General features: G+C 34.3%; 1 long non-coding RNA gene across 1 annotated transcript; it reads right to left on the bottom strand.

Moving 5' to 3' along the window:
* Window positions 1–242: 242 nt before the first annotated feature.
* On the bottom strand, window positions 243–27,051 carry LOC124629573. The gene is made up of 3 exons (XR_006984311.1): window positions 26,957–27,051; window positions 3,620–4,015; window positions 243–3,306 (listed from the first exon to the last, which is right to left on the bottom strand). It is a non-coding gene; the product is annotated as an uncharacterized LOC124629573 (long non-coding RNA).
* Between the last annotated feature and the right edge of the window lie 346 nt (window positions 27,052–27,397).

A 27,397-nucleotide genomic window follows, 5' to 3' on the forward strand; every position in this document is an offset into this window, starting at 1 on the left:
ACTGTTTTACACTTGTCTAAAAAAATGTGGCTCCAAAATGAACCATATGTCAACGTCATAATTTGACATTTTTTTAGACAAGTCTTAAACTGACGTTAAAAAGTTTTAGCTAACATTTAATTGCGGTTTTGATGGTGTAAACAGTTTTGAAGCTGCCTTTGGCACTTTAGAAAAAGGTATTCATATGAATGTACAATATTAAAATAAATGTAGTTAGGGTACTGTTGAATAAAACAAAAGAATCATGTTATGACGACACTGCCTTAGTGCATTTTATTAATTACATCATTATTATGCGTCCTCAGACAACGCAAGTATAACAATAAATTCAAAACAATGCTTTAGTTTTTCTATACAACTACATTTTAAAAATTGTGTATATTTATATCACATAGTGTATGTTTTTGATTTTATACTCATTACTATTCGAATTTGGATAATTTATTATTATTTTTTACCTCTTTAGTTACATTTTTGTGTTATATAATTTGTTTCAGGTACCTACAATCTATATGACTGAAAAAAAAAACAAATAAATTCTACTCTAGGATAAAAATAATGTAATAAAGATTATAATATACATTTCAGCTTTTCACAAATTACCCGGTATTTCGAAGACTTAGAATGATTTAAAGGGTATCCAACAAATACTTAATGAACACAGCTTTTCGAAGTTTCCAACAATTTTAACGGATCCATTAATATTTGGGCCGGCAATGTCGAAAGAAATATCTATTATGTTTTTAATTATCTTTGAAACGTTTACGTTTTAACATGTCAAATTATAAAATATATCAATTTTATTTCGTCAAATGGATTGGTTGATTAATGATGTAGATATTGTATTAAATATTTTATTTTGTGCTCGTAAAGCTGAATTTAGTTGGTGACTATGCAGAAATTTCGTGGTTTTTTCATTCCAACTCAGTTCAGTGGCTCTGAAACGCGAGCCACACCCACTTTGTTTACTTAGGTATCCGTACTCGGGTTTTTATACTGAAAAGACACCCTTATTTATTTCATAGAGGTACAGTTAGCAACATAAGTAAGTTAATACTCAGGCTTTAATATGTATATCGTTTAAAACAGTTATCGAATTACTATTACAAGGTTATAACTTATTGTACCCGCAAAGTCCGGTGCTATGTCTCTACATATATAGGGGGGTCGAAAATATTTTGTTTGTCGTATATTGTCATCGACTGTTTCTATATGCTATTTTTGATTACACCGGTCTATTATATAATATTTTGGTTCCAAATCAAATTATTTCCCTACAAAAAATAGGTTACAAGATATTTCCATAGTAAATGGATATTATAAACACAAGAACACTAATTACCCGAACAATAAACTCCACTTAACCAGAATGATATGAGAAAACATTCGTAACATGTATTGTCGTTTTTATTATTATAATAATTTCTTAAATACTAATGTATAAACTATTATAACTATAACTAAATGTCTGTGTTAGTCTATTGATATTTTGTATTGTTTGAATAGTCAATTATTCAAAGTTTATCCTTAATTGCGAATAATTGAATGTCGACGCAAGCGGGGAAGCGTTGTGTGTACATAAGAGGGAGGGGGTATGTTCATACAGATAGATAGAGAAATGAAGGGTGCGTTCCGACGACACTAGTTCAAACTCAATATCGCACTGATGTTATAATAATTTGGGGCGAACTCCATGTTCAGAACAAAGGGGAAATATTGGATATATGGCTTTCTACATGAATGAGTTCAACCAAACTTATACATACATACATTAGTGTTGAATATAATCCGATTCTCGTTTGTTACTGGCTTGCAGCCACACTAGATATTTTTATCCAAAAATAGAATTCGAAAATTAAAAGACCCTCTCAACAGCCATTAACAACGGAAATTACAATTTGAATTTCGAACACGTTTGACAGTTCTATATCAGCGAGTGACATTTGAACACACCCTAAAGTCCGGAAATAGACAAGATTATAGGATAAGCCGGCAGGGGACTGAAGCAGCATATTTTGCGAATGAGAACTTTGACAAGGTTTCACAACAATATTTTTGGATTCAATAAATGTAGCTATGGATGTATAGAAGGGGCGAAAAACTAGTATTCAGTTACAGATGATATTACGAATTCCGCATTGTATTCTGTCTGTTTTTTTTTAACATTAGGTACCTATACAGAGTTGTCGATACACCCAACTTTACAATATCAATTTATTTAAAAAGCAAACAGCTTTATATAGATACATATCTATTCAGAACACTCAGAATAAATATAACTCGAAACATTAGGCAGCCATTTGAAACTCCTTAATCTACTCCCAATATATTAGCAGACTAAACCTATAAAATAAATATTAGCATAATGTTGTAATTAAGTATTTCATACAAAATACTGTGGCAAGCGAAACGTATAACTAATTATTACTCTAACATTATTAACCATTTACTTATAATTCAGTCACATTCATCTTCAACAAGCACTTGCAAATATTTGCTCTGAAAATTGAACACTTTACGTAACAAATTATTTATTCACGCGAATACATAGACTTTGTTAGGCGTAACAAACGATTTCGTTAATGGTCGTTACAGAAATAAAAACTGAACTTTATTAGGCCTTCAAGAAAGTATAAAATTAGGCGATAAAATTTTACAAAAGAAATTGCTATTTATTCTTATAGCGAGCAAACAGATGTTTCAATTATACGTTCAATATGTTATTGACATTCGATTAAGCGTGGCTTTGCCGCGTGTACCGCTGAAAAAGATAAAAACCTCTTTTATTCGAAAAAAGTTCTATTCAGTTTTATACTATTTGCGTTTTGTTGCCTATTATATATTTGCAGCGTAGTCCCCTGTTGTCAGGGCTCTGTGATATGGCTCCTAAATCCGTCACAGCGAGGATAACGCCATTGAAATCCCGAATATAATTGATAAAACATATACAATGCGTTATGCAGTAGCAAACTTTTGTATAGTAACAAAATCTCTATTCAATTCATAACACTGCAACTATTTTTTATTTCATTTCAATATACACGGCCCCCTATACATTTATTATAATAACGTTCGCGTTACAGCTCTATATTTATATCTATTTCTTCATAAAGTGCAATCGAAAGAGGTTAATTCTGATAGTACCCATGTTACAGACCAACTCATTATATCCATTTGATTCCCGTGTTCCACCGTCTTAGTCTTTATAACAAGAATTTATTTAAACTCGACTAATTGGTAAAAAATGTCTACATTTCGACACCTACATTCTCATAAGGCTTCTTCATAATAAACTCCTACGTTGATCTGAAACAAAGGAAAGGTTCAATGAGTCATGCTGAGCTGAGTTGTTCAGATAAATTGCCAACTTTCGAAGCTCCGAATATTTTACAAGTTATGTTAAAATTTAATGCTCTCTCTGGTTTTTAGAAGGGTTCATTGTTTGAAGTTTAGTTCTGAATTGGGGTAATGAATTGATGCTTTGTTAACGCCAAGTTGGTCCTAAATGTTTTACCTAACACACTGACTTGTTTGGAGCAAGCAATAATAACCTATTCTATAAGCCTTGGATTATTAGGTCCACTTTCCGATAAAGGTATACAAAATATAAGATACTTACATATTATATCAGTGCTTATACTACACCACATGTACAGGACAGCTGCCCTTATTAGCTCTAACGTTGTCTAGCGGCGGCGCAATCACCACGTACGTGTCTCGACTAGCTGTAGGAACCTCATCGTCATCTCCCGCGAACAGCGGCGGGGGAGGGATGACGTCATCATCCACCTCATCTTCCGTGACCTCGGAGCGCTTGCTTCGGCCCGGCATGTAGTTCATAACACAAGTCACAGCGATCAGGAACAAGAAGAATATGAACACCACGTCGAACATGATTAGAAAGTTTAGCATTACAAGTTGCATGACACTGGCTAGCTCCCCTCACATTCTGCGCGTGACGAACTGGGAGGCACTGCTATTCTCATCTTATAGCATTGTTGTGGTGTTTTGATATCTGAAACAAATAAAAACCATACTAAGTGTATTGAAAAAGCTTTGTTTCATCGGCATTACAATAAAGTCGCGATCACAATCAGGCACCGACTCTAAGCGAGCGTTTAACAGCCCCATACATATTCAGCTACGTTCACACTGAGCGGATTGCACGCCATTACGGCAGCGCAGTCAGCCTGCTCCTAGTCAACAGCTGATTATACGTTTGGTGTGAACGCGGCCTAATTGTCACAGTGAATGAGCACTCGGCTTTTATGCTCCGAATCTTGTAGTGAACAAATAGAACCAGCCTTCTGTATTTTTGAAGCCAGTTTCAGATTACAGACTTTTCGAATACCAGCCGTCTATACAATTTATCAACGTCTGCTCCAATTTTCAGTAAGTCTCATGTCGCGGGCACGACTTTTATTCACCATTGAGTTCAACGTTCGAATAGAGCCAGACTTTTTATGAATTATTAAAAGTCTGATATTACAATTGGTAATAACAGTTGATAAAGGACTCAGGTATATTTAACGCACGAATTAACGTTTTATAAAGTTGGTACGTTTTGAAATCCAGACGTCTAGTTAATGAGACTTTTTATTGAAAAAGTTGAACAACATTTTGCCAAATCAATCAATCAAACCTGGGAGACCCGGTATTTAAACTAACAATATACCTACCTACTACTATTTTACTCTGTATCAACAATGTAGCCAAAAATAGTATCACTAAGTCAATGGTTTTGCCACTTAACAAAAATATTTCGCGTGAGTAATACTCACACGAATGAAAACCCAGACAAATTATCAAATCATTCTCACAATCCCGTAATATGCTTTTTCGAAGTCTTACTGGGAAAAAGGATCCGTGTAACATCGAGTTTTCCGCTTCGGATATTCTCGTGCGGTTCCGTTACATTGTTTTCACGCACAGTTTAATCTGGCTTTAAAACGATTCCAAAAGAATTGGCTGCTACCTACGTATTTTAATACGGACCTCTTTCCGGGCGACCGTAAAGCTCTCCACGTAAAAACCATACATTTTAATCGAGAACCTTTACGATTACCCGGCCTAAGTACACTAAATAAATATTTATATCTGTTTTGCATTTGTGAGGATTCATAACGGAGCGATAAATCGGACGGAGAGTGGAATTCATTCCCTTTGTTCACATAATAGCCGTAACTTAGAGATTTATGTACGGAACCTTTCGCTTGACAGTATCTTATATGTTTTGGCACTGAAACGTCGGCTCGTAACACGCCCGTGTGTCGATACATAGATGGAAAGAAATATTTCGTGGAAAATGTCGAGGTTACGGAAAGGTGTGTAAGAGCGAAATGAAAGGTCATTGACCTATGGGATAAAATGGTTATCACTGTATTTGATTAGGTTTATCAGAAGTGTTTACAGTAGATTCAACTAGTGACTTTCCTATTTAATTTGAGTTTTGCTAGGTAGCCGGGAGTTAGTTTATATATACCTACCTACATCTTGTTTGCCTCAGTGGTATGTTAGGTGTTTGTTGATTTATAAGTTTTTCATCCCTTTTAACAACTATCCAAGCGAGGATAGTTGTTAAAAATGATGCTGATATTATGTGGCATATAATATACTAGATGAATTTAGTTAACAAAGCAACAAACAAAAAAATATAACATAAATAAAAATACGCCTACAAAATGTCAGACTATCCTTTTTCATACTGTTACTTGTAAAAAGTTTCTTACATTTGCGTAGCCCAAGGGAAAAGGGCAAATGTTTTTGTCTTTTGTTCAAGATATCAATTTGATAAAAGGACGCGAAGTTTCTTGACAACAAAGTTTGTGGTTCGTTGTACTGTGACGATGTTTCGTTATATTTGTATGACTGACACCGAGATACTTACATTTGAAGATTGAAGTGTCCTAGAATTTTAAGCAGGTGAATATGATTTTTGTAGCATAAAATACGGTATATAGTAGTTGAAATTAATCACACAAACATTGTAAAGACGAAAGTTGGTGTGTGTTTTTATCTATGCTTATAAAATTACTCGCAATTGATTTGATTGCTTAGCAGATGTTTTATCAAACCTAGCAACAATAGAGCTCGTTTACCAAAACAATATAGCCTGCTTCTGTTCGAAGGAAGGGAATTCCCACAAGACGCGGGTCAGACCGAGGTTAAAGATAATTAAAATAGTTTTTAGTCAACATTTTTTTCTCAGTTTAGTACATGTGAAATCATCAAACGATTTTAATTTCTCTATGACTACACACACACAGTTGTTAAAATAGTAAAGGTAACATACAATAGTTAATAGTTAATCGTTGTATATGTACCACAAACGTATACTTATATACCTGAAATAGACTGTTGGTACCTTACTCACAGAGGTGAACTCAGTTTATTTCTCATTTTGGCGCCTATTGTAAACATTTCTTTGGGTGCTGCGTAGGCTGTTCTATTTTTTCTAGTATTACGTAGACAATTTTTTTGTTCTTTTTGCAACTACAGACAAAAGAAAGAGGGTTTCTTTTATCGAAGATAGCAAATGTACCTGTAAATACGTGAGACTTTAGTTTTGTTTTTTTTTTTATTATACGATATAACTGGCAATTTGTTTTGTTGAAATATATCAGTTACAGTGAGAATATTTAAATTGGAATTAAGTTATATGAGAAATTCTAAAGAATTATGGTCAATTCATAACAGTGCTAGTTAAAAATCTTAGTTGATAATGAATTCAAAGTTAATAAGTTATTTCTGCAGCCATGAAAGCACCTTACGTCCACAAAAAATAATGATATTTAAATACCTACTGCAACGTACATATGGGGATCATAAAACATCTATGGTAAAATTCAATTCTTTAGCTCAACAGGTCGGTATAAAGGACCTTTCCTAAATTAGTTGAACTATTTACATGCCCATTAAATAGATTAATTAAATAGACAATCCCAAGTTAAAATCAACATTTTTGAATTATAGAAATCAAGTTTAAATCTAAGAAACTTGAAGCGAGATGACGGGCATAAAATTCAGGGTTCCAAGACCATTATTTAAGTCAAACGATTTTAGCGGATATGAGTCCAGCAAAGAAAATAGGCCAATGGAATTTTACCGACGAATTTCATAGATTGCTTCGGCTTTCGCTTTAAAAATAACGAGGTTTTCAAATGTTGCTCTCAAAACTTTGAAGATTTTAAATAAATATAGATTGGGCTGGTATTCTATTCAATCACGTCCCTGAATCCTGTAATGAATAAATTATTGTCTACTAGGTATTGCCCGCGGCTTCACCAGCTTTCTAAAGCAACTACTGTCCGCACTTAGATCAAACATAGCCTAATAGTTATTCTGAAATATGATCGATGTTACTGCCAAGTGGTTTTAGAGGTAGTATGAAACAATGACAATTATACTAAAATGAAAATAATACAGCCTTAAAAAAAATTTCCATCTATACCGTTAGGAGTATTCGGTTACTCATTCTTGTACATTGTACGTCAAGTTTCTCACTTACTATATCATACGCAGAAGTTTATCCGTGTCTTGATATATCGGGTGTGTCGTACCTACAATAATCACATTAAATCCTATCACATAGGTATTCTTAATGATAGACTATGGTTAATTGTAAAAAAAAACTTGTTACTTTTTTTAATTCGCCATAGAATGTCATAAAGTAATATGTGATAGGAATTATATAATGTGCTTAGGTAGGACCATAGACATAATATAGTAAACAGGACTGCGCGCGCACCTTTATCCAAAAAACGAGCCGAGTGAAACAGTTAGTACGGAGGCCGTCTGTCCCTTTCTAATAGGGTGACTATGAGATTAAGCTATGTGGGACAAATCCGAATTTGCTAAGATTATTAAACACAGATTGGTATTGAAATTTTAACTTACGCAGTTTGTGACCTTAAAATACTAATATAAGCTTTTAATAATTAGCGGGAATTAGCAGTATAAAAGCAGGAAGATTCGAAGTGAAGACTGCTTTTTTTGTATTTTTGCTTCACATATAGACTGCTGAGCCGTTTATGTCGCCTTTCTTCATTTTTTGGGAAGCTATAACAATAGTACAACAGTTTTAAAATCCATCACCCATATTTTGACTCATTACAAGAATTCATGGGCACCCTAGTTGTTTGATTTACGAAAATGTTATTATTAGCTAACCTGTGGAACGATATATTGCAACCACCATAGGATTCACTTTTACAAGTATAAACGCAACATTTTTTCACCATTTTGATAGTTTAAATTGATTTAATACAAAAAATATAAACAAAATTTTAAATGCTGATTACGCACCAAGAATGTTCGGGGTTACCACTAGAAAATAAAAAAAAGCAAAATAAAAATTTATGTTGTTTATGTTTTAAGAATTCATACGAATAAATGAATGTGATTGTTATTAATTTGTTGACTTACAATTGTTAAAATAAGATAAAAATATAAGTGATTCAATTGTTTTTTTGGGAAGTCAAAACTGTTGATCACAACATTTTTTTATGCTGGCAAGGTGTTAGAAAGAGACAAACGGCCTCCGTTCTATCCCTCACGGCTCGGATTTGTCTCTGTGTATTATGCAACCAATTTAGTACCTTATTGCGTTCGAATAGAGTTCATTTTCGTAAATATATATTTTGAGCGTGCGCAATCTTGTTTAGTATATTACATCTATAGGTAGGACACACTCGAATACTCTCTTATGTACTCCTTCTAAGTACTCCTCTTATGTACTCTCTTATGTACTCTATTATGTACTTCTATTGTGAACTCTCTTATATACTCTCTTATGTACTCTCTTATGTACTCCTCTTATATACTCTCTTATGTACTCCTCTTATGTACTCTCTTATATACTCTCTTATATACTCTCTTATGTACTCCTCTTATGTACTCTCTTATATACTCTCTTATGTACTCTCTTATATACTCTCTTATGTACTCTCTTATGTACTCTATTATGTACTTCTATTGTGAACTCTCTTATGTACTCTCCTATATACTCTCTTATGTACTCTATTATATACTCTCTTATGTACTCTCTTATATACTCCTCTTATGTACTCCTCTTATGTACTCTATTATATACTCCTCTTATATACTCTCTTATTTACTCTCTTATGTACTCTCTTATATACTCTCTTATGTATTCTCTTATGTAATCTCTTATGTACGCTCTTATGTACTCTCTATGTACTCTCTTATATGTATACTCTCTTATGTACTATCTTATATACTCTCTTATGTACTCTCTTATGTACTCCTCTTATATACTCTCTTATGTACTCCTCTTATGTACTCTCTTATATACTCTCTTATGTACTCTCTTATGTACTCCTCTTATGTACTCTCTTATATACTCTCTTATGTACTCTATTATGTACGCTCTTATGTACTCTCTTATGTACTTTCGTACTATGTACTTTCTTATGTACTCTCTTATGTACTTTCGTACTATGTACTCTCTTATGTACTCTTGTATGTACTCTCGTATGAACTCTCTTATGTACTCTCTTATGTACTTTCTTATGTACTTTCTTATGTACTCCTCTTATGTGCTTTCTTATATACTCCCCTTATTTACTAGCCTTATATACTCCTCTAATGATCTCTTATGATCTGTGAAGTAAATAGAATGCAAGAATTAGAGCACCACATAAGAGTCAATCACAAACAACTGAAATTCTCACTTGAAAACTGTCAAAACATTCGATACTCCTAACTTTATCACTGCTTCACACAATTTTGTAAAGTACATAGTAAATCCTTGAAATTATAATGTTATTTTATAACTGTACAGATTTGTTTTGAATGGTACAGAAGTATTGGTACTATAATACCAAACCAAATGAAAATAACTTTAGGCTTAATACATAGTGTAGACCTAAAGTTATATCGACATAACATTCATTTTCATTGAATAAATAACAAAGTAATTGACCAAATGGCCCATACAATCCACCCTGAACGAAGGTCGAAAAAAGGTAAACGACCACCATCGATTACCCATGGGGGAATAATAACTTGGAACTTAGTAAAAAACATTCTGTATATTGGGTTGTTGAAATGGTTTTACAAAGATATCGAAAAAGGTTTTATATGTTACTAGCTTCCGCGCGCGGATTCGCCCGCGTCGAGTTCGGTTATATCGCGTTTTCAAGAGAACTCTTCAAAATTCCGGGATAAAAACTATCCTATATTCTTTCTCAAGTTCAACTCTATCTCTGTACCAAATTTTATTAAAATCAGTTCAGTGGTTTAGACGGGAAAGCGTAAAAGACAGACAGACAGACAGAGTTACTTTCGCATTTGTAATATTAGTAGGGAAGTAGGGCTATTAGTAGGGATACGTCATTACTTTGTAATTTCATGGGACATTATTTAACGTGTGTTGACCTTTTGAGAAAAGTTATATGCATTTTTTGTAAATGAAATGTTTAATAGTCATAATCATATATACCTTTATTCCATCCCCAATACTAAGAAGACTAGAGTAATGATCGTAACCGTTCCCACTTGCTGGAAGTGCCTTCCCTAACCTCCGGCCACCACATTAAATATTAATGTGGTTGACATTCAGACTGGGCAAACGTTAGCAATTATGTCTGAATTTTCCTTGAGTTTTATTTAAGTAATTAGTAGAAATGTACTTAAATATAAATCTTAGACAATACCATGGAGTAGGATAGTATCTACAATTAAACATTATTAAGAGATACATTCTTAACTTATACCTTATGTATATGTCCGTAAGCATTCAAGTCTCTTTGAAACTACAATTTTATTGTATCCTAATCAGCACTTAATTACTTGATAATAAATGCACGCTAATCCTCATTATCTGCAAATTCATAACCGTGAGAGTATTACGATCTACGTATTATCCCTTTTAAGGGTCTTAACAAAGTTACAGGCTAAAACATTAAACGTTAAGCAGGTGGTAGGCCCGAATTATAAGGGTTTTAGGCAGTAAACTTAGCTGTAAGAAAATGTACCGAGACTGGAATGGTCAAGGGCTTTTGTTGGTTCCGTGCGTGTAATTTAATTTAAGGCCTTGAATAAAATATATGTATGTGCCTACATGTACAACAGCTTAATACATTAAGGTACTTTTTAAAGAAAGGTCGAATCAAAACATGTCGTACCCTACCTACTACAAAGGTCATGTAACAAGACCAAGTGGTTTTGACTCATATTTTTCCGAACAAATAAAATTTGATTAAAATACAGATTGATTTCAGGGAAGCAGTCAAGGTTTCCGAAGCCATATAAATAAAAAAAGAAAGGTATTAAGGAAAGAGCTTCTTGGAATTTCTTATTGTTTTTCGTTGTTCGTAAATCAGGATTCCCAAACTTACAGGCTCCTAAAGACTACTAACCTATCTACTAACTATCCAGATTTACGGATACAAAAGAAAAACTCTACTACGTGAATTCCTTAGAATCAACCTACCTACAAAATTGTATAAACCACTTTTCACTGCTTATCAACGACATAAATTGATAGAAACAAGGTCTTAAAGATTTTGATTTCCATACGCTTAGTTCAATATGGATATTCTGAACTTTCAGAATGGAAATATCAGTTAGGTAATCTAGTACGAGTATAGCCGCGCTAATTCATGCGTGGCTAAATAGCTGTTGATGCGAGATGCTATATCGAACCTCGTTATGCTAAGTACTCTCTGGCGGCTCGCAGTAATTGCTCGTTTGTTTTGCTACCTATTGGGTGGTTATCGACTTTGTTCGATCAAAAAGCCGCGTTATGAGATCTTTTGGAGATTCTAATCAATAAAGAATCAGCCATATTAAAAACATTGAGGCATCGATAGATTGATAACTCTTCGTTACAAAAAATGCAGCATTCAGAAGTTAGATAAAGCTATCACTATATCTACGAAATACATGTACTGGTTGTGACTAGACTTTAATGGCCTTACTACAAAAACTTTAACCACTGTTTTACAGTTGTCTAAAAAAAATGTGGCTCCAAAATGAACCATATGTCAACGTCATAATTTGACATTTTTTTAGACAAGTCTTAAACTGACGTTAAAAAGTTTTTGTGGTAAGACGGTGAATGTTCATTATCTGTTAGCACCGAAATAGAAGTTGTATGCTTGTAATTGGACAAAAGGAAAAACAGATTCATCCATCCACTAATCTATCCATTTGTTTTCTGTCACTACAAAGAAGGTTTTTTGGTATCTTCCCACACATATATATTATCTACTAGCCGTTTTCCCGCGGTTTCACTCGCGTCCCGTGGGAACTACTGCTCGTACCGGGATAAAATATAGCCTATGTTACTCGCAGATAATACAGCTTTCTAATGGTGAAAGAATGTTTTAAATCGGTCCAGTAGTTTTTGAGCCTATTCATTACAACCAAACAAACAAACAAAGTTTTCCTCTTTATAATATTAGTATAGATTTCTGTATCTCTCCCTTATCTAGGCCTCCCACTTGAGGATCACAAACTTGAAATCGCCTGATTTGTATAGCCAACAGTTTTCCATAAAACCGGGTAAATTTCACCGCTGCCTTTGCCCTAAGGAAATCGAAATTGCACAATTCGTAAGCAAATTTCCGCGCCATTCTTGTGCCTATGGCGTTGGGGTCTTGACAGGGTATCACACATCAGCTTTACGTCACTCAGTAAAGTAGAAGGGAGGGGGGGGGGGATTAAGGAGGTAAGTGGGGGGTACTTGTTCTACTGTCTGTCGTTCGATTGTAATCCTAACCCATCACATGTATTTTGTCTGGAAACAATGTCGGTAATGTGGTATTACATTCTTCGTTTACGTTGTTTTTTGTTTAGCGCAACCTGTGTTTGGTTTAAATCAGATTAGCGAGGGTGTAAGGACGTTAGACGTTTTGTCTCATTCAGGTAAGCTGCGTTTATTTAGGCCCAAGCCATTGTGCTTTTTTATTGGTTCTATTTACGCGATAGAGATGTGTTAATCGATTGTTGATAGTTTTAAAAGTTATGTTTTTTATACTGTCATAATTGCACGTGTTTATCTTACTTTCTTAACACCTTACTTTTTTCTACTTGAATTGAATTTGTTCTAGATTTTAAGTAGGTTTAATATCCTCGATGGAGCACACTAGAGCCACAATCGTCTTCTATCCAAACTAAGCAAACCCGACGGCCAGTATTTACTCAGAAACGTTCTGAAACTGAAACAATATGGCGCTGATTCTGCGGCGTGCCAATCAGGCTCACGCAGGAATCGTTTACGAATAAATAATTAGTTTGTATGCCGAATGCCATGACCTATAAACTGTATCCAGGATTAATTGAAAACGGAGTGTCTGCTTTATATTATGGTGGATTATAGGTCTGATGAGAATATGGATAGTGGGTAATTCGGGGTGATAATGGTCAAAATGTGGAGTGGAATTAATATGATCTAGATTTATTAGTCGCATTAGATATATTCGCAATTCATTAACTATAAACTAGCGACGCGCCTTGGCCGCGATTAGTTATCTGTTTCAAGTACCTATACTCATAAAATATATAAAGCTGAATAGTTTGTTTGTTGATTTGAACGTGCTAATCTTCAAAACACACCAGTCTTATAAGAAAAAATCTTTCAGTGTAAGATAGCCTATTCATTTAGTCAAGCTACAGGACACTGCTTATCTTGGAGTACGTAGTAGTTAATGAATGAAACTATGGGAAGCAGCCCTTTGGTATTTTAAAGGATTAAGTAATACAATAATGTTGAAATTCGTTATCTCTACAGCTAGTGACTTTAATGTAATGTCTGGGTTAATCAAATATTGACTCGCTTGATCAATTATTGACTACCTATGTTAACTTGAGGTTGTACAAGGAATCTAAATTAAATTGTGGTGTTGTACGTATAATAGGATATTATGTGAATTAACAGAATAATTATACTGCTTTCTACTAAGACATATTTCTTGGTAGAAGTATGTTATTTGCTAGAGTCGATTTTTTAAATTGAATACTCCCATAAATTTTATTTTTTATGCTCTTATATCCTACTGAACACTACATGGTCTCTCGAGTGATATAACGAAAAAAAATTTACCAACCCCAGGTTGTGATCTAACGATGGTATACGAAACTAGTCATCATATCGATTATCGATTATGTAAAATGAACCGCTTTTAATATCTCGATATTACCTCACGTGTAGCTAAGTATCGGCGTAGGCGTGTTAATTGTTAATACATACACGTCTGTTGAAAAGTCCATACAACTTTAGTGTGGGAGTTGTCATATTGTACTTCAAAATTTGATAACACTTTAAAACGTATAAAAGCAAAAAGAAAATACCATCGTATATTTCTTTCAAGCTTAAAATGGAATCTCTCGGTCAACTAAGACCTACGCTACGTTGTGGTTACGGCGTAGCATTCGCTTAGTCATGATAGTGTAGTCTTTTTACGTTTTTTTCATAGTCTGTTGTATCTAATATGTGTATTTAATAAACTTTGAAAAAACAAGAGTTGTTGGAAATAGCAAGAGAAATGTAACCTTAATTGATCACATAATGTTATTTTGGTCGTGATTTTTATTTATCATATTGATGAAAATCCAAGTTTTCACATTACCTGCAATTGTTACTTCATCTCTATACACCTACTTTTACGTGACTGATGATCGACACGAGAAAAACATATCAGTTTTTATGAAGGTTTATTTTGATTTTTCCGTTACATAAGATTATATTTCATACACAAGTAACATGGGTCACGAAATATGCGGAAAAGTAAAAGTCTCATGGGAAATCACAGGCACGGGTAATACATCCATACTCCTTGATTTATACCATACATACATACATACATCATCCTCTGAGCCTTTTCCCAACTATGTTGGGGTCGGCTTCCAGTCTAACCGGATTCAGCTGAGTACCAGTGCTTTACAAGAAGCGACTGCCTATCCGACATCCTCAACCCAGTTACCCAGGCAACCCGATACCCCTTGATTAGACTGGTGTCAGACTTACTGGCTTCTGACTACCCGTAACGACTGCCAAGGATGTTCAGTGACAGCCGGGATCTACAGTTTAACGTGCCATCCGAAACACAGTCATTTGGTGTCTAAGCTATACTTAGAAAGTACATACAAACTTAGAAAAGTTGCATTGGTACTTGCCTGACTTGGAATCGAACCCGCGCCCTCATACTCGAGAGGTTGGTTCTTTGCCCACTAGGCCACCACGACTTTTTTTCGACTTACATACATACATACATACGCAGCAAATATAGTACACTCAATCTAATCGTGTTAAAAATATCGATGTGCACTTTTCGCCTGATTATTCAGGATTCTGCTGACTCAGCCGAAGGTAGGAGTTTCCTGTATTGTGATAAATGGCCGCTCACTCGACTGCCCAATCGCCTTAGTCATTAACTACAATTTGTACAAAGTTTGAGCTATTACAGACGTGGGTAAAACAGTCTAAGCGTCAACAAAGCCCTGTTTCAATTTAGCATAACTTTAGGGTTGCACCAACTTTGCGTATTAAAATTTAGGCGCGCGCCTAATCCGGACTTGGATAGTTAGAGTGAACTATGCCGTGATACCTGCCCTAAAATTGTTATTAACAGATTTGAGATTTAGTCCCAGGTATAAGTTAGTATAACTGTACTTAGCGGTAAATCACTCAGATTATGTCGAGGGTCAAATTTGATGAAGGGCTCCTGTGAAGGCCCCGTGTCTTATCCGACAGGATTGAATTTAATCTGGTATGATCGTTATAAGGCAGGCAGTAATATGGTGAGTTGAGGGTTCTGGTTAAAAACTAGGGTTATATAACAGAGATACTTGATTGCTCTGTTTAAGTAATTATAAAAAATAAAAATTTACCACTTTCTATAGAGAGCCTAATATGTGATTAATATTCATAAATTCACTTACATGTTAAATAATCACAGCTTTAAAATCCTAAACATGTCCAATTTAAGCCAGATATAAGTATAAGCACCTCAAACTTCGACCTACGAATGAGCTCGCCTCAGACTACCATAAAGGTACGTTCCACCAAACATATCAATATTCTAAAGCCATTATTAATGATCGTCCGTCAACTTCGAGGCCGCCTAAATTAGACAATATGTAGCTACTAGGTACCTATTTACAATAGTCGGCATTTGAAACTCACTTTAATATACAAATGGAGGGCTTTGTGTGTATCCCATAGTGTATGAGTGACAGAGAGAATGGGTTCCTTCGTGACGTTGCACTTTCGTAATGATGTAGTATTAAATGGAGGGTAGGGAAGCGTATTGTGCGCTCTAGGAATATATTAGTGGGTATGACACGTGATATTTACATCCGTGGTTTATAAGAAGGTGAATATTAAAAGCAAGGTTCGGCACATGTTCGAAGTTTGTAGAGGAAATAAAACTTTATCTACTTATAAGCTAGTTTTTAGGGTTCCGTACCCGAAGGGTAAAACGGGAGCCTATTGTTTTCGCTCCTCTGTCCGTCCGTCCGTCCGTCTGTCACCAGGCTGTCTCATGAACCGTGATAGTTAGAGAGCTAAAATTTTCACAGATGATGTATTTTTGTTGCCGCTATTACAGCAAATACTGAAAACTAGAATTACATAAATATTTTGGGTGGCTCCCATACAATAAACGTGATTTTGTCCATTTTATAAATAATGGTACGGAACCCTTCGTGCGCGAGTCCGACTCGCACTTGGCCGGTTTTTACAAAGTTTTATCAATTACTGTGATATTTTTGGCCAAAATTATTACTGATCTTTATCTTCCTCTGATAAGACAGCGAAACTCATCTCGAACAAATAACAATATTGACTATTCGCCCCCACATCAATTTAGCGGTAAATAAAATATATATTTTTACACAAATAGAATTGTGTAGGATTTCGCAAACAACACCTCCATTACAGATACCGTACAAAATAGCATTTCTTATCGCAATAACAAAACTGTAAGTTTATTTCGGTACCGAATTTCGAATCTTAGCGAGCGAGCACACCCACGGTATAAAGTTTACTCACGAACTCTTTAAGCGTTGAAGCGACGTGTTCCATAAAGGTTTATATAACACTACTGTTTTCCCGCGGCTTCACTCGCGTCCTGTGGGAATTACTACCCGTACCCTGTTAAAACAAAAGCCCGTGTCGGGAATAGCTTTCCAACATTGAAATAATTTTCAAATCGGGTCATTCGATTTTGAGTTTGTCCACTACAAACAAACAAAAGTTCACATTTTTCCTCTTTATAATATTGGCATAGATATAGATAGACAGGCGTTAGAAGCGAGCTGTTTTCTATTTTGCTGATGCTATGGTGCCAGGAGGTGATAGTACCGCTCGATGCGGTCTTAACAAAAGAACAAAATAATACTAGGTACACCTAGAAAAGAGGTACGAGTTTTTTGCGTGTTCCTGATTTTGGTGTTGCGGAAGTACGAATAGATACCGCTATTTTCTTTGTTCTTGGTCAGCTAACATTGATTCTACTATTAATTTTACGAGATTAATAAATTGACCAACTAGTGAAACATCAAATAAACCGCTGTCACAGATTCTTGAGTTTGTCAAATGTATTCAAATATATACAGTACAGAATTAAGGATTATTTGAATAATATAAAGCTAGGTGTACAATGATTTATACTTAAATAACTTGGAGTTATTTTATTAAATACGCCAATAAAACAATCTACATGATTTTTTAAATATAAATACACTTACGACACGAAAAGCGACACGTAGGCTGCAATACTAACTTTGTTAAAAGGTAACGCGAGTCATAAAGGGATGTAACATTAATATTAATAAAGCAAAAAGGGCAGATCACAGAAAAATACGTGTTGAATGAATAAATGAATGAATAAAGCAGTCGGTATTCCAATCAAGGAATTCATTCCCTTGTTCATTCATCTTTGATTGAACACTTTTACGTCGATGATCCTTAAGCGATTTTAGCTGACAAAAAAAATTGCTGTTATTTAAGAGACTGAGCTGCAAAAAAGTAATACTGGATTTGAAATTAAATTCAATCCGATAGTTTTGGAGCTCGTGAAAAACGAAAAAAGGGGTATTTTGGATTTTCTCGTTTCCTATCGTATGCTCGAACAATCGGTTTAGCTAACTATTTCGATGCTGCCTCCGTCCGTATCATGGCCATAGGCAATATTCGCACATTGGAAAACGTTCCCGTAGATACCTATATAGAAACTTTTTGCGACTGGGCCCGATTGGATTATTTACTGTGAGCCCGTTTATGTGTGTAAATCAGTCTTTATTTTGGAAGGACGTAAAAGTCAGCTCCACAAAAAATAATAAATTGTAACATTTCTGTAATTTTAATTTCTGTAGTTATTACTAAAATATTACTGTCTTTTATCCAAAATTTGAATTACCTAATTTATACAAGCTGTGGTGTACTTTAGTCAGTATAGAAACGTCAGTTATCTAGTTGAAAACTATGTTTTCAACATGTTCATTCCAAAACGTTTTAAACGTTAAAGGCATACTTGGAGCACCAGCCGTTTTCCTTGGTTTTATGACTTTACAAATGGAATTGCTCTCTATGGGTGTTCTACGTGATTGCCGGCCCTAATGTCCGTGGAATGAAGCTCTTTTGACCTCAATTGCTTTGCCGTAAATTTCAGGTATACCTCTTTCCACTTACTACTTTCATTAAAGGTATTTATTTATGCATTTCCGAGTATTTTTGCTAATGGAAAACTACTGGAATTGACAAATAATTCAGTAAAATATAATCACAAAATGTTTTAAAAGTGGCTTTTATTTAAACCTTTGTACATAAGACGAAATCCTCTATACATATTAAATGGCATATTTTTAAACGGTTTTATTTAACTCGACCCGTACGGTATTTTATTGTAGGTAAAACTCATAGATAGTTTTCTGCTATACAATATAGTAAAAAAAACTATGAAGAACTAACATCGTTTTTTTCTTTATCTCATATGTATCTATCGCGTGCCGACCTCATTCTTACCTACATATATCTAAAAGAAAATCACTTGACTCCACTTGGCTACCGAAATCCATCCGTATCACATGGCGATCGATCACGCGATGTTCAAACTTAATAGAGGCGCCTACAACGAGCCTTACATTCAATTAACTCATATACGATGTTCATGTTCGAGTGCTCGTAATAACTTTAGCACTAATTAAGAACGTAAGTTTAAGATTCGGTGTATCTTGTAATCGGGTTACTGATTATGATGGCTGGTGTTAGGGGTCGCAGTCAGGCGTTCCTTTATATATATAAGTTTATAAGGAGTGCTTTAGTGCGTCTCTTGTTTTTATTACGAGTCATTTGTTTGTGGCGTCATTAATTCATGACATGGGAAAAGGAAACTGTGTGCGGAAAATGTACCTAAAGTGGTAATCTTTATAAAGTTAAGAAATTACTTGTTGATCTTGAAACGTTGGTTTTAGAATAGGTTATAAATATTTGTAACATTCTGGATACAAATTCAGGTAGGTACACAAGGTATTCCCTTTGCAGAATCCTGAATTGTAAATGAGGCAAAAAATATACTGAATTCAATCAATAGTTATGTAAAATAAAAATGTGTTAACTGTTTTATCAATCCATTAAAATACATGGATTCACCATGTATTTTTGCCTTTTGTATGTTGTCTGAATGAATAATATTTTGATTACATCTATAATTTTATAATTGAATCGCGATATAATGTACCTCTATAAGTGCAGTGCGTAAATTATAATCCCATTGTAATGATAAATTCATCAGGTGATTCAATGTGCTTTGTTATAGTGGTTTCATACTACAATACCAAACTGCAAACACTATTTTTGAATGTAAATAGACATTTCCTTTCTATTTGTTTTGAGCTCCATACAACTCATACACATCATTAGGTAGTTCGTACATTCAGAAACTAACTTGGAATCAAACTTCATTCAAAGTCAATAGACGACGTAACTAGCTCGCGAAGGGTTGAATTATTTCCTAACATTTAGAGTACTGAACACACTGGAGACTAAATAGTCGGCAAACGGTTGACATGATGTCAAAATTATTATTTTTGATTATAATCTTGATTCCAATCAAAATTAGTCGATTTATTACAGGCTGAATACCTGATCTTTGTACTGATCTGCGTACTACTGTCTATCATTCATCTTCCTTCATACTGATTTATGATCCCAAACGAAGTATCGGCCGACTAAAAGTCTGCAGTGGGCTCTGTGTTTCTATTGCAAACAATAATCCGTAATTGTAGTCCAAATATAGAAACCTCAAAATTAGATAGTTTATAAAGTAAACAAGGAGAGACAAACAATTGCTTCTTAATTAAATAAATATTTACTCTAAATTACAATTATATGGTATTAAGTACGGTGTACCTCGTAATTACAGAGTAAATAAATATGTGTTACTGTATTGTGATACGTTCAATAATTATTGTCTTTGTTAAGTATTTTGTTACACTATGTAAGTGTTGTCGCGGGTGTATTGTGTGTCTAATTAAACATTGTGGTTAACGGTTCGTTAATACATAGATATGCGTAAATAATTATATCAACACTCTTCTTATCTTGTTAGACATTTGGTTTGGAAGCAATGAGAGTTTTATAAAATTTGATAAGTGTGGCTTTCAAAAAAAGGAAGAAAATTAGGTAAACTTAAGTATGTAAAAAAGCAGGAAGCTGGTATTGGGAAATGTTTTAGAAAATTTCGGTTCTAATAAGATTGTTTTAGCAAGAGTTTCTAAAACAAAGAGAGGCATGAAAAAAGGGGTTCGTTATAAATAGCTGATAGGGATGTTACTCTTTTGTTTCCGCTTGTTTTTGTTCTAAATTTATCCTATGAAAGTATAAAGTCCGTCACGGGATTGTTTACATAATATTAGAAAAGTGGTTATAAATAGCTCCTAAATTAAGTTGTAATTTGTCAGGCATTTTATTGACTTGACTTAACAATAACAGTAGCTAAAACTACATTTCCGACATAAAAAAATGTATGAGCATAGTGTTAGTTTACGCACTTATCAATTTCCAGTCAAACCGTATCACTTTTCTAGACAAAACCATTTTTAATTTTTAAATTACTATATTTGTACGATATTAGTGGTCATTCTTAAAACTTAACGTCCAAGGGCCAGCTGCTTCAAAGTTCAAAAACTAATCTTTAGAGGTAACCTACTATTATCAAATACGATATAATCATACTAGTACGAATAAAAGACAAGCACCCCGCAGGGGTCTTGGGAGTTCACATTCAACTACTATTATGATGAACCCACTTCAATCATAATTAATTGTATTCAGTTGGGAGCTCCTACAAGAATATAAACGCATAGTGATCCTTTATATGGTAGGTATAAGATTAGTCTGTTCAATATACAACATGTAACGTAATTAACGCACACCCTCAAACACCCCAATTAGAATATTATGTTAGAATCATAATACATACACTGAATTTTTAATTTAACATTTATATGCATTGTTATTTACTAAATTAGTTATATCAATTCTTGGAGAACTTTTTGGTCATACTACTACGCACGCAAATATCGCGCCGCGCGCCGCTCGACTCGACACAACATAACCAAATTACGGAAAAAGCCGACAATACCTACACGAAGTCTTATTACTTTGAGTTACGGTCTATTTGAATTTGTTTTGACTGTACAGGGTTAATATGACAATAATTTACGTAGTTTAAATTATTTTTGGGATAAACAATTACCTATATTAAAATGATATAAATCGATTCAGCAAACGATTCTGAACAAACTAATTTCAGGATGTGCGTTAATTAAGTTACATGTTGTATATAGCGAATAATATTGTCTTCTTTATCCATATCAAAAAATCCAGAATAACAACAAAAAATATAAAGGTTATTTTTAATAACGTTCTATCAAGTCATCACAAATAGAAAGGAATTGTGTAATTGTTAAAAGATAGCCTGTATACAACGATGATGTGACAAATTACTATAAAACAATTTTCCTCAATTCGTTTCTAAAAAGTTAGTCGAATTTTACATAAAAGTTAGTCTCACCCACGAATGAAAATTATCAGAAATGTATCAAAATTCACACGCTTCGATTTTCCACGAATTGAACAAAATATTAAATGAGCAGCAGTTTCTAACTTCGACAGAGTTCGATGAAAGTGCAGGATAATTCGGTTAATAGTTATTTGTTATACAAGAGTGCAAAGTTGTTTTTTAACCGCGGGCTCAATTTTGATGACCGAGCAAGCGAAGGATTCTAAAATTGAAACACGAGCGTAGCGAGTGTTTCAATAATTAGAATCCTGAGCGATAGCGAGGGAATCAAAAGAGCACAAGGTGAAAAATCTTTGCACTCGAGTGCAACACGTAACTTTTCATCCCACCTCATCGAGGAAATTTCTAAACTCAAAAAACAAAATGGCGCGCACATATGAGCATCAAATTAAAAAGAAGTACCTATTAAAGTACATTTATTTGAAAACTCAGTTTAAAAATGAAACGAGGTTAAAAATCTATGTAAAAACAATAATAAATATTACTTAATTAATTGAATAATTATTTTAAGCGGTATTTTATTTGTTTAATATGTATTTGTTTGAAAAGTCTTATCAAGATTGTCACAAATGGAGTATTGCACACGATGTTCTAAATTCAAATCACTTTGCCGCTCTAGAGTATAAAAACGGCTTTTACACTCAGATATCAAAGGGTAAAACTACTCTTTTCGAGATGGTGGGATGAAAAATTGATTTTGCTATCTCTCTGCATTTAAATTAATGTGCACAGTTTTGGAAACTAGGAGGGTAATTATATCCACCATGTTCTATTTTACTTCACGAAGCTTTCATTAAATATTAATTATAGGGTCTATATTAACTGGTTAGTAATAGGAGTTTGGGGACAAAGTATTAACTAGCTATACATAGTTTTGTTAGAATAGCTTATATCTGCATACATAACTCTCTTTATTTGCTAAAATGTAAGCACATACTTTTGGTCGTTAGGATCAGATCACTGCAAAGATGAACACTGAAAACATTTCAGCAATTTTATCAAATAGTTTCAAAGCACAATTAAAGATAGTGACTATATACTTAGTGAAATTAAACATCAATTAGTTTAAATATCTTCTCTTGAAAAAGCTCGTAGTCCATTTTTTGTTCACATTCGCTGCTTTTGTCGAAATAAATTTTCGACACATAACATAAACGCAAAAGTTTACGTTGAGATCGCCTACATTATATCATAAACACAACACAAAACTAGAAAAAGAGGAAATCTTTGTGATGCAGACTACGGGCGTTTAGAATGCCGCGTTGAAAGGCTCGGCATCCCTGCGACACTTACACCTAATATAAAAGTCAAAATTACACCACTACGAACAAATTTTATGAGACAGGAAGAATGTTTATGAAAAAGCCTGTTTTTCATATAGGTAGGTACTTACTGCTTTAGCTTCTGTTATTACTTTCTAGTATGTAATTTACCTGGAAGACGAGATGTAGAAGAGAGAGGAGTAAATATAAACCGTCTAAAATTACAGAATTTTATTTGAATCTTAATAGTAGTAGAGCATTTTAGTAAGTTAAGAAAAAGCGTGGCGTTAAGAACAACACTAAGAAATATCTTTCATCCCCCACAAGTATTGATAATAGACAGAAGTATACACTTCTACAATCTTTGTAAATAAAGCCAACAGAATTCACCAATGAATGCATTTCGAATTTACCTACCGGAATAGGTACCTACGCAATCAAATGATTCTCAAAAGGATAATCCGAGGTCAGAGAGCTAGCAGCTTAGAGTTACACCTAAATCATGAACTCGCAATTTGGTTTAGTACCAATATTGACAGGCAGTGATTCTGTATATGCCCTGTGTAAAGTTTAAGTTTATGTTAAAGTTCAGAGTGTACGACACGAATTTATTCAGCTAAATATCCTGAGATATCGGTTCACGTTACGTTTGATGACTGATTGAAGATTGTTATTTAAATAGCTAGGAAATCACCAGCCTACCTTTGAATAGCAGGAATAAAATAACCACAGTATTTACTTAAGTATTATTTGACTTCATTACTTTCCATTATAAAACGATATAATGTAAATAAATGTTCTAATGTTGTAGTATCAATCAAAATGCCTAGTTGTTAAGTTTTAGTGAGCATTAACAAAATGGTGTAGGCGTTTTTGCTGTAATTTGTCTTAATTGTTAAGGCGTTAAGTAACAGTATCGTTAATCATAGAAATTCAGAAATAATTATTATACCTTTCCACCCACCTAGTGAACAATTACTAGATGGGTGAAGATTTTATGCGTATTATTTCTGGCGAAATGTAATGTAGCTTTGTATTTCAAAGATAAACTTAGAGGCACTTATGTTTCTCATTAAGCTATGACAGACCACAATAATACAACGTACAAGCACCCAGCTTAACATTTACAACCTTTTTATCCCAAACACGAAAACAGCCAGTTACAACTTCTATATGCACAACTATTTCTAATTCTGTCACCTTTACAAAATCCCTCGGGTTCAGCCCAAGTTATTTCATACGTAACAACTGGCTATTATCCCTATTATAATGTCGAGGTCTTTTAGAGAGTAGGCCATATTGACTTATGGCCGATCCCAATATTCAATCTATCTATTGTCGCTTACCAGAGATAGGAATTTGACATTGATTATATGAGGCTAGTGACATTGAACATCTTTGGCCAGTAACTCTGACACCAGTCTAACCAAGGGGTATTGGGTTGGCCAGGTGACTGGATTGAGGAGGCCAGATAGGCAGTCGCTCCTTGTAAAACACTGATACTCAACAGCTGCCAGCTGCATCCAGTTAGACTGGTAGCCGACCCCAACGTACCCAGTTGGGAAAAAGACTCGGAGGATGATGATGTATGCGGCTATTGTCAAAATTATATCTCCAGTAAGCAACACAATAGATAGATAGATGATGGGAATAGCCGTGACTGACATATGACGTCACCATTTCATCAAAGTTCTCACTATCGGGTTTAGTATTCAATTTGGCTGATTGGGGATTTAATGCATAAGTAGCGTTTGAATATGCAGTAGTGGAAGTCGGTTCGGATGATAGAGGAATTTGTGGCCTGATTGGATCTTAGTATATTGTTTTGGAAATATTGCCGAATAAACGTAAATAGATTTCAACACGATTGGAATCTTAATGTGTATTTATTTATAACTTTGTCCATACTCATGAGATTTATTTATACAATTTCTTGAGGACTAGGTCAATTAATCAGCTTGAGCTTGGGTAATCCTGCTAATTGTAATATGATGACACACAAACGTCTTTGAAGTGACATACTACCTGACACCCGGCTCACCGTAATTATAATGTAGCATATGTTCCCAAGGAGGTATACAATGGCACCATAATCACTGGATTGTGGTTGTAACCAGAACCTTGGCTCTAATTTCCAAAAAAACTGCACAAATAAAACTATTTACTGAACTTCTGATCCTTCTGATCTTGTATAATATATTTCTAAGTCCATCTAAGTGCACAGCGCGTATATAAACGTTTACTGGATGTGACATACAATATACGACTAAGTTTCATTTGCGAAGTCGGCATCAAGTTCCGACAGACGTGAGGGATGGAAATAAAGCCTGTCTCGAAATGTTGCCAACACGGATAACAGATTCATGTGCAATTAAAATATTTGCACCATCCAGCGTTTCGTACGGCAGCGGATTTTCATTCATTTCATTCACAGTTCACTCATTTCCATTAATTATATTATCGAGTGTTATATTTATGTCATCAATTTGTGGGAAATTGACAGGGAGGTGAAATTATGATAGATTTATGTGATATATGTGAAATTAGCCGGGGTAACTTATAAATCATAACCTGTCAATTTAATCTGTCACATGAAGTTGAAAGGACTAATTTTAGTCTTAATATAGGAAATCAGCGATTTATGTATAGATTTTCAGAGTGTTTGAAATAGTCAATTTGTAACCATTTTCTTAATCTTTGATGTACATGTTTCTGTTTTCGTTTGATGTTGTTTAATTTCAAATTGTAATGAACATTACAAAAAAAGTAGGAGTTCCTTTTTCAACAATCATCGATCGACTTGACCTGAAAGCCTAAATCAATTAAACCTGAATTGATTCATCTTCGGCTTAAAAAGGAAAAGTTGAAACTCTTCAATTTCCATTCCTTTAACAAATATGTAGCTTTCATTGTCCATTTTTTAACACTCAATCTTATACAATTTTCTTAGAAAAATAATGATTGGGTACGGACGTAAGCTGATCGGCTATAAGCACCCCAATAATCCTTGTTACGATACATTTAACACTCGAGTGAATCTACATCATAAAATGCTCGTAGGCACAAATATAATCTCAACATGAGAATTTGTCAGTTGCCGTACGTACAGAATATTAAGCACGCAACTAACTATTTATCGCAGGGAATGGAATTATCGTCACGTCTGTAAATATAGACCCTACTTTTGGAGGTGCTAGATTATGTGCTATGAATATTCATTTGTTATTTGTATTAAAATATTGCCCTTTTCGTATTGAGGGTATTAATTAAGGCCTATGTATTCTGTGAGTGTACGCTCTATATTAATTATTATATTTTGTGTTTAACTAAAGGATTTTTTTTATGTGTTGAAGATACATTTGAGTGATTGATTGGTGTTGTTAAGCTTATTTAATTAGTGAAACGATATGTTAAATAGAACATAGTCAGTAAAGAACTATTATAAAAAGAGAAGTCTTACAAATCATTCAATACAACTCTTTCTTTTTGTTCCCAACATTTCTTTGAAAACCCATTCATTTCTCCAAAAATATACAAATTTTCTACGACAATTTCTTCAACTTCAACAAGACATCGACCGAAACCCATAAAAAGTGCCAAACTATCCACATAAAACTACATACATACAGAACACCACTCTACCTTAATCCGAGTTCTAAACAAAACACACGTCACAGTTTCATGTCGTACGACAAGTTCGCGTGGCGGAGTCGCGCCGTGCGCGTCGTCCGGAGTCGGCCGGCAGACTAGACGACTTGGCCCCGCACTCCCGCCCTCGCTGTTTTGATTTACAAACACCAGCCAGTATGTCATGCAGTGTTCGATATCCGGCCAGCGAGAAATTTGTAATAAAGAGGCTTTTATTGCTTGCTGATGGTTTTTGGTCCTTCCAGCCGGAATGAAATTGGTCCTAGGTGAAAATTGTGCTTAGCTGTTGAGTGTTTTCGAAGAGTTTTAAATTTCGAATAGGGAATTTTCAATTTTGTTTTTTATGTATTTAGAATAAAAAAAAGTACCTATTCTAAATAGATATGTAGGTATCTGTTTCAGTTTATACTCATATTTATCAAAAAAATATTTTGT

The sequence above is a fragment of the Helicoverpa zea genome, chromosome 4, assembly GCF_022581195.2.
Source record: "Helicoverpa zea isolate HzStark_Cry1AcR chromosome 4, ilHelZeax1.1, whole genome shotgun sequence".
Taxonomy (NCBI): Eukaryota; Metazoa; Arthropoda; class Insecta; order Lepidoptera; family Noctuidae; genus Helicoverpa; species Helicoverpa zea.